This window comes from Micrasema longulum, unplaced genomic scaffold (genome assembly GCF_059751315.1).
Source record: "Micrasema longulum isolate JH-2025_06_02 unplaced genomic scaffold, ASM5975131v1 h1tg000571l, whole genome shotgun sequence".
Taxonomy (NCBI): Eukaryota; Metazoa; Arthropoda; class Insecta; order Trichoptera; family Brachycentridae; genus Micrasema; species Micrasema longulum.
In genome coordinates, this window is record NW_028277767.1 from 1,011,418 (window position 1) to 1,020,000 (window position 8,583).

The 8,583-nt window shown below is 30.3% G+C and overlaps 1 protein-coding gene and 1 pseudogene across 3 annotated transcripts in view; one reads left to right on the forward strand and one right to left on the reverse strand.

The window, feature by feature from the left end:
* chinmo (Chronologically inappropriate morphogenesis) overlaps positions 1 to 8,583 on the forward strand; it is a 177,331-nt gene that overhangs the window by 143,175 nt on the left and 25,573 nt on the right. The gene's annotated exons all lie outside the window — the stretch shown is intronic.
* LOC148280533 (uncharacterized) lies at positions 554 to 1,261 on the reverse strand (annotated as a pseudogene).

An 8,583-nucleotide genomic window follows, 5' to 3' on the forward strand; every position in this document is an offset into this window, starting at 1 on the left:
CTCAAGCCGTTATGTAGCTTTTAAAATTACCCATTAAGAAGTCTTTGACTAATTAAAGGATGTATCCAAAAACGTTGATTGCGATTTTTTTTTACTCTGTAAATGAATGCTCACAGACAAACCGTTTTCGCGATATCCATTTTCATGATGCAGTAACGGTTCTTTACCCGCCAGTGCGTGCACGGCAATTTACTCTTGCGGAGGTGAGTGTACTTAATAATATATAATAAAATGTAATACTTATATACAAAAATGCATAACAATTAAAAAATATATATATATGCATAAACAATATTCATGAAATATATACACGGATATATGAACATCTACTTATACAATGCACGCATTACATATTATATTATAATTATAATACATTATTGCTATACATTTTATGTTAACTATGGAAGGATGTTTTTTTTTAATTCGTTTTCAGTTTTATGATATTTAATTTCTTCCCGTAGATTTTGTGAAAACTTATTGAAAAAATTCCTTCCCACAATAGCGAACATTGACATGTTTTCACTTAAGGGAAGAAAACCCTTTGGACGACCGATCAATCATCGATTCCAGGCGCATATAATAGGCTTTCAGCTTCTCTGAAAAGCTGGTTATCTTCCACTGCTTCCGTCTGCTGTTTTTGGTCTGTACCAGATGCTTTTGCCGCGGAAAGATTCATCCGATTCTGCCTCGCTACTCGCTCCTCATCGGTGTTTTCGGCGAAAACTTTAGAGTAGGTGCCAACAATTATATTTAACTTATTCATAAATTTCGAAATTGAAGTGTAGCATTTATTTAGTATCCCTGCAGCAATGTAGTCTGAGATTTCAATGATTTATAGTTCAGAATGCAAGTGCTTTGGAGATAATCGCCAATCTGTCACATTAAAACTTTTATTAGCATTTTGGGGGTGGCCACCCAAGCATCTTTTAAGTAAATCATCCCCGGATCAATATAAATTGGTAGAATATGCTGTTTAATCTTGTCGCTAAGTAATGGAGTAAGATCTTCAAGTTTTGGATCTTTTTTTAATGCGATAACTTTTGGCCGCTCAATTCGGGCAGATTCCATGATTCGGCTATTCTTTTGCTGAAAAAATATGATTATTTGTAGCCATTACTCCTTTTTCCATGTTTTTAGCACTATTTACGTTTTCCTGAATACTCAAACTATAATATTTTGTGTCAACCGTACACGACAAACTTTCCAGCTAAACTGACACTAATGCTCGGACAACGTGCATTTCGTATACCTGCAGTTTCATGCTCTCTATACATATATATATATATATATATTTATATATAATGCCTTACCAATACCCAATACAATGATACGGTATTACCTCTTTAAATATAGTCAATGCTCTGCCAAAACTAAGAAAAAAGAATTATACAAAAGTATTGTGAAAGAAACCACCCCAATCGCTCGCCTACCTGACTCGCTAGTATACGATATGACTAATTGTAATAATTCCGTTACTATTTAATGCTTCTATTTTTCCTCTGTCCAGTGTACTCTAAAAATATTAAACCTTCGAAATGTGTAAAAAAAACGTTTTTTTTATAAATTGTAAAGGGTTTTCTCCTCCTAAAAAAATGATTTTTTTTAAAATGCATTCCATTTTTTTCAGATTTTATCTGTAGTTTTCTATTTCATATTATGAAATGATAGGTTTCTTATATGGTGAACTAAAAAAAAAATATTGCCCTGACAATATTTTTTTCGTGGCTTTCAATAGAAATGTTTCCATAAATTGATCAATAAATTGAAATAAAAAATCATCTAGACAACTTTATTAAAATAAAAAAGTACTAATTTTACCAAATATATTTTGTTATATAATGAGAAATATTAATCAGTAATATTTATTTCGCCCTCCTTTATTATTTAATTTTTTTCAATGGGCCGCAGCATGGAATTAATTTAATTTCGGAGCCATTAGTCAAATAATCATGCCATTTTTTTTTCAAAAGTTTGTTTTATGTTTTTACTTGACGAACGCCTTGATTTACATCGCCATTAAAATGTTTTAGGTTCTAGATTGGGTTTAAATCGGGACTCTTGTCGGGCCAATCCAGTGTTAAAATCCCATTTATATTTGGAAATTCCTTTATCTAAAATTAATATGAAGAGAATTTTTTCAACGTATAATGCTAACAAAGTATTATTTTCAGTTTTTGCGCGGTACCACGGTGCAGTCATATTGAAAAATTCTGGGAAAAAGTATGGGAACAATGCAATTCAATTGACGGTAATAAAACGTATTCCAAATTTAAAAAATACATTTTACCACTTGAAATTCCATTGATAAATGCCAAATGTTCCACTCCCCGTAAAAAAAAGAAAAAGAAAAGCCTCCTCAGATCATTTTTCCGGCAGGATGTTTCACTGTTTGCTGAAGACACTAGGCGCATAATCATTTTTCAGATCTCCGTCTCGCGTACTGAATTTCACCCAACCAAAGAGTTTATATTTACTCTCTTCGGAAAAAATAAAACGTCTACATATATACTTTAGGCCAATTTTTATATTTTTGTGCTAATCTTAAGTGGTTAACACGCATTTTGCATCGGAAGTGATGTGCAATATTTTTTTTTCCCCCAAAAGCCACATTCCCGAAGTCTACGACGCATGGTATGAACGCTAACTGGAGCACCACCAGCTTAAATAATCTCGGTTTTCATATCCCCTGCACCTTTGAATCGATTCTGCAGGCATAATTGCTTCAGCACTTAATCATCAGCCAAAGTTGTCTTTTTTTCTTCCCTGAATTTTTTTTTCACTCTAGACATGCATAACCTTTATATTTTTTACATAATTTAATACTGTTGTTTGAATTCGTCCTGTCAAACGTCCTGTAGTTCTAGAACAAAGTTTTTGCCGCACCAAAGTAAGAATGAAATGTTTCTGTAACACTCCCAATTTTTTTATTTTCCCCATACTTTCGAAATTGACCCATTTTAAAAATATTTCTATCAAATGTGTTAACTCTTTCGTTCACTCACGATGAAACTTAATTATTTTTAAAAATAAAACCCCAAACAGGTATAAAAAATATAAAGGTACCTATAATAATAACGGTAAATAACATTTAGAAATCCCTTATTCCCGCTATTACCATTTTAAACGGGTGTTAATGCTCGCTGCTGTGCGTATATGACGTTTGGCTGTAGTAGTTTTTACTCTTGCGAGCGAGGCATCCTGTTCTTAACCTTTCCATAATGCGGTCCGATAGGAGGCTCTCCTAACGCATCTAAAACTATTTAGATAAATACCAAAAATTACATCGATTAGTAAGTATTGTGTAAAAATGTTTAATAAGAACCAGCTATAGCTACGCACGGGGTTACTATATATAATAATAAAATACTTGCGTAACTTCGTTTGTGCGTATCTATCTATGACTTTAGCTCTAGTAAAAAAGATAAGGATGTTACAACACTATGCTAGTTTATCAATAGTGGGCTTAGAGCAGAGGGCCGGCATTGAAAGATGATTGCATTATCATTGGTAGATTCATTTGTTATTTCACTATTAGCTATAAAAAGTTTTAGCGATTGCAACCATAGATACGTTGGCACCTTTATCTACAATAGTTTAGTACTTATTTACGAGTACTTGTCTAATGTAATTAAACATTATCTAATATTCTCAACTATTATTTTATTATAGAATTATTTACTGCGTTTTTGCCAAAGGCTTTGTAAGTACTATATTCCTTTACAAATATATTATGTAGTTAAAAAAGGCATTTTCAAAGGACAAAATATTGTACAAATCTTCTGTTTTTTAAAAAAGCTGTCTATGCATGTAAACCGTAGAGTTCCATTTTCATTTTCCAAAATTAGTATAAAATATTTAAATAATCCAATAAAGGTAAATTTTATACCCACATAGGATTAACGCCATATTTTTTTTTGTGATATTGACTATTATCAGCAATATGCCTAACTAAAACCTAACCTACCGTATATTTTTGTATACGTATATATTGCGAAAGTCCATCATGTTCGATGAAATATGTATTTTAAACCTTTTTAATAATGTAAGGTAGAATGATGAAAAGTAGGCAGAATGTTTGAAAACACGAAAAACAACTTTTAAATAAAATTAATTTAATGCTGATTAGTTCGAAATAGCACCAGCAATATAAGGAGTTGAAACTGTTTTTTTTGTTCCACATTATTTTATGATGACGTATTGTGCAGTTCGAAAGGACACCAGTTCATAGAAAAGTGTTCCAGGTTTATGATAATTGTGTGAACTTCACTATTTATGTTAAATATAGAGCTTTAATAGATAAAATTGGTACTGTATATGCTTGCATTGCCTATATAATATTATAGATATGAGTATACACATTCATGCGATCGAAAATTCAAACGAAATATTACTCGGTTACCTAATTTTTGTCTTGCGTTAATTATGTGGATATATTTTAACTTATGCCAATGTCTATTACGAGGTGAATAGATAAAAATAGGTAGGTGAAGATAAAAATATTATTGCTACCCTTTCACGAACTAAAAAATATTTTAAAAAATGATGACACGGGGGGTTTATTATCCTGTTATGATTTTTGCCTAGCAAATAAAAAAATTCTTGATGAAAAATCATGATAACGGTTTTGTACGAGAGAAAATGTTCTTTTGTAATGAAACCAAAAATAAAATAGTCAAATCAAAAATATTATTTTGTGCATTATTATCTGCTGCCGTTTCGCATTTATTTAAATAGGTATGTGACATGTGTTATTAGTTTAAAAACATATGCTAACATAAATAACTAACGCTTCCAAAAATAAATTCCCAATTTAATTGAAAAAAATAATTGTGACTAGTAAAATGGGTCAGGAACTACATGTATTTTGATAACTTTAGAACAGATTTGCTTAATTAGTTGAACGATAAAATAAATCTAAAATCTGAGGGTAGTCTGCCAAATATTAAAAAAAAAATAACAAAATAAAAAACGCGTGTGCTTACGGGGTTTAAATATTACCTAATCGTATTTAGTGCCTTTTTTCAGTTGTTTTTGGATACCTATACTTAACACAATTTTTCTATTTTGTACACATTTTTGACTAGTGGTTTTTTTATTATCTCTTATATGAAATTTTAGATGATTTATAACTACGATGATTATCCTTTATCTTTTAGACTGATTGATTAAATCAATTTATTTATAAATTAAAAAAGGTATTATAGTTCCATAATATGGGAAATTTGAAATGACGAATGAATGAAATAGTTATAAAATATTTGTTACCTTATCCTTTTTATCGTCATTTTATATTTTGATGTTTCTTTTTATTATTTAATATCGTGTAAACCGTTATTACGTTGCATTATTACTGGTTTATGTTTGTAACTCAATATGTATGATTTATATTTTATTATAATATTTTTTTAAGTATTTAAGGTGATTCTAAACAAAAGTATGATAAAATAGGTTATTTTTTGTTTTGTACACCATTTTGTGAAAAGGACCTAAATTATATTGTTATGGTATTTGTTACAATCAATATAGTTTAAAGTTACCGCAAACCAAGTTTTGTTAAATTTCTATTGAAAATAAACGTAAAAATTGCATTTTTCAATAAAAAGTTATAAAAGCGCCATCTATTGGTTTCATATTTTCGTTTAGAATCGCCTTAGTGTTTTTTCTTCTGTTTGGATTGTTATTTTCTAATTTTCATATTGTTTCATATGTTATTATTATTTAAAGTATTTAATGTTATATCTTCTATTTGGACAGATATTTTTTAATTTTAATATTGTATCATATGTTATTATCATTTATTTTAAGTTACCATTTTTTTGTAGTTTATTATTATGGCTTAACACGGGCACATTCTAAAAAGCCATAATAGGTTAGTCATAACATGTCAACAAATATTTTTTTTTTATTTTGTCAAAAAAATGATCTTTTTTTTTTATACACAAACACACGCTATAATTTTATGTTTAACGTTTTTATATCTTTAATGGAGAAAGATGCTCGTGTTTAGAGAAGGAAAATTTTAAATGAATAAATGTCATGAAATCAAAGAATAACCGGTTATTTGTGTTATAGTGTACATTTACATTAATTTCCGACAAAAACCCTAAACCAAATCGTTTAAAAATGCGAAAACATAGGTCAAGCTTATTTTTGCAGGCGCATTAATACGCTTATTGCTAAAAACAATATCTTCTACTCAACTTAGAAACGGTTCAGTTTGAAACTTTGTACCTATACCTATTTTAGACCTGTAGATAATGATTATTAAAACACCTACCTTGTGGAAATAAAATATTAATATTTATAAAGGCGCTCGTTGGCAAAACGATAAGGTACACAAATAACCATTATTTGCATATTTGTTTCTGCTTAAATAGAAGTACCCAACCGTGGACATTACCTCATGGTCCCTCCGACAATTTGACAATTAGTTTTGGAAGTGATATGACCCTGATGGTCGGTCGGTTGGGCCCTTTGTGTCCTATATCAGTCAGTACCTATCTAACTATCTAGCGCTGGTGCTGCACACACTCTAACATTGGCCCACATCTCGTGGTCTTCACGATAATTGCTCCTGTGTGTATAGATTCGAAGGGCGATCATGACGCATACACGCGCACTTTGTAAATGGCCCTTTATAACTGCAATGATGTCACAAGCTCGAATGTAGGAAGCATTTTCACGTTTATATTATAATTTGCCCGATAGAGGTCAGGCGTCTTCACGATTTGGTAATATCGTTATAACCGCGTTGCACAATCTAAGGAAAAACGTTTGTAATTGAAAACAATGAAGGTTAATGGTACAATATAAGACAAAACATACCCAGGCGAAAATTTCCTTTTCTTTTAAATTGTTTTTAATTAATTACATCATTGTTGACGTCATATCTGCCGAAATTTGATTAAATATGCGGTGCACCAACAGGGTGACCAGAATTTGTTGATCCCTTAGCCTACCTTATGGGGTATTTTATGTTCTCCCAAAAATAATTTTGCTTTATTTAGCGCTGCGGGTTTTATTCTTAATTTTTAAAAATGCAAACTAAATGTACTTATAGAATTTGTGTTTTATTTATTTATTTATTATACGGCACGGCCTTTTACAATATGAAATATAACATTATAATGAGTTCAGCTAAACAAAAACAAACAACAATATTAAAACATGGATATGTAAAAAATAAAAAAAAATAACAAAAAATAAATATGCACATATATTATGTATGTCGGCATACAAAAGATATAAACAAGTCGGTATATTATGAAAATAAAGGGCCTTACTTATGAACTTGGTATAAAGTTACGCCTAGGAAAAGTAGTAAAATAAGGAAGGGAATACCATCCTTATTCTATCACCATAATAAGGATGGTATTACTCCCATCCATATTCTAACACTATGCCTAGGCGTAACTTTATGCAGGTTTATAAGTAAGGTTCATTTTGAGTTAACAGCAGGTCATTAGCATAAGTAGCTTTTGCAAATTAATCGTTACTATAGAAAGTCATAAAATATTTATAAAGAGATGATTTGAATTCACAGAGACTCGAGTTAGAAATGTTGACATGATATGTCGTTTTATTGAAAATCCTTATCAATAAAATCAAAACATAAAAAATTAAATTGCCATTTATCGATTTTACAACAAAATACGTACACGTAAAATATGAAAAATAGACATATAATTAAAGTATTTGATAAAAATATAGTTTATGTCAAAATTTCAATATAATTCTTTTCAAGGGGATGTCATTTTATTTAATCTTAGTTTTAACCGAGATATTTATATTTCTTTTTTTGGTGTAAAAAATGATATAAAAATATTCATTTTTCAAGTTTTTTTGTCCGAGATGTTCTATAATATTTAAAAAAAAACAGGAGGGAACCTTTTTTGTTTTTCTGTATTTGCATAATACTTGGTCACGGTCACCCTGTGCACCGACAAGTCGTGGAGCAGCAATACATAAGTCAAGTTCAAATTAGACTTTGTGAGGCTTTGGGAAGCTCTACAAGTTAAACTGTCCGTGCCAACAGAAAAAAAAAACAATTATTGTGTCATTTTTACAATAGCTTTTTCATCATTTTCGCAATTTTAAAATTGTAATTACATCATAATTGACTACGTTAAACTTTGAGGCCGCTTATCAAGAAAAATAATTTTTAAGGCGATTTATTACGATTAATGTGCTGTTTTCAAATCTGCGATGCACTATTTAGAGTATCTATGGCCAAATGTCTGTACTAGTTTAAAAAGATTGATGAAAATGATAATTCTTTTTAGACGTTTCCTGGCTATGCTGTTTCTACGTTAAAGAGCTGAAACCACTATTAATGTATGTGAGATTTTTCCGAACCATCTCAGCTACGTTAATGTAGGCTTTAACTATTTCGCTTCTAAAAGATCAAATACGTCAACAATGAAAGCACTCTGTCCATACACCCGACACCGTTTATAAGACCGATGGGCTTTCCTATCGGTTTCGCTAAAAAATAAACAGATCTTAGAATTGAATAAGTATTGACATTCAAGCATAGGCAGAATGCTGAATGTTATACACTATGTAAACTGTGTCACTATTCTT